This window comes from Trichechus manatus, unplaced genomic scaffold (assembly GCF_000243295.1).
Source record: "Trichechus manatus latirostris isolate Lorelei unplaced genomic scaffold, TriManLat1.0 scaffold00212, whole genome shotgun sequence".
Classification (NCBI taxonomy): domain Eukaryota; kingdom Metazoa; phylum Chordata; class Mammalia; order Sirenia; family Trichechidae; genus Trichechus; species Trichechus manatus.
In genome coordinates, this window is record NW_004444148.1 from 2425701 (window position 1) to 2427034 (window position 1334).

Sequence of the window (1334 nt, forward strand, 5' to 3'; positions counted from 1 at the left end):
GGATTATTTAAGTCATGTTATAGTAGGCAGAGTTCTAAGATAGCCTACAAAATCATGGGCTAGTCACTCTCATGATCACATTAAGTTATACAGCACATTTGACTTTAAGAAAGATTATTCTTAGTAGGGCCGGCTTAATCGGTAAGTCCCTAAAAGGGACTAGGCTCTAACTGAAAAGGAAGACTTGAAGTGTGAGAGAAGCATTGACATGAGAATTTCCCATGAGAGGAAAATTCTCCTTTGCTGGCTTTGAAGATGGACAGGGCCACATGGCAGGGAGTAGGGAGATGGCCTCTGGGAGCTGAGAGCAACCTTTAGCTGACAGCCAACAAGAATATGGGGCCCTTATTGAACTAATAAATGGATGTTGTTTTAAGCCACTAAGCTTGTGGTAATTTGTAATGCAGCAACAGAAAATAACATATATGCCCAGTGTCATTTAACTTTATATATAATTGCCAGTTTACCATGGTGGCTGTATCATTTTACATTTACACCAGCAAGTTATGAGAGATCCAGTTGCTCCACATCCTCACAAGCAGGAGGTATTGCCAGTGTTTTTATTTTAGCCATTCTAATAGGTATGTAGTGATATCTCATTAACCTCTTCATGCCCCAACTCAACTCAGCTGTGTGAATGGCCTGCTGTTCCCATGTCTTTTCACTTCAATTTCATAATGGCTAATGTTGAACATCTTTTCAGGTGCTTATTTGCCACCCACGTACCCTTTCTGGTGAAGTGTCTATTCAAGTCTTTTGCCCGTTTTCTGATTGAATTGTTTGTTTTCTTACTGTTAAGTTAGAGATTTCTTTATATAGTCTGGATATTGGTCTTTTGTCAGATGTCTGATTTGCTCTTATCTTATCCCTATCTGTGGTTTGTCTTCTCATCATTGAGACAGGTGGTAAGACTCATCTCAGAGAAACTGGCAGGTTTTTTGGTCTCCTGAGTTCGTGGGCGAACACAAAGCAGAGCAGAAAGCTGAATAGTGACAACTTCAAGAAAATCAGTAGATAAATAAATTTAAATAAATATTTTAAATAATAATGTAACTCAAAAATGTAAACAGAACAGAAACCAAAATACACAGAACACACTGATCCCAGAACAAAATACCACGAAAGAATACCCCCAAATAAGCAGAGCATACAGAGAACTAACCTGTAGCAGTTTTTGGGCGGCGAAATGAACAAAAAAGACAGACACACACAAAGACAAACAGGACTGCAGCAGCCCTGAGGACTTGCAGTGGTTTATTTTTAAGGTCTCCGCCTGGGCATTATTCCAAATATCTGGTAAGTTGTTTTTCTCCTTCAAAGCACATCAAGACTTT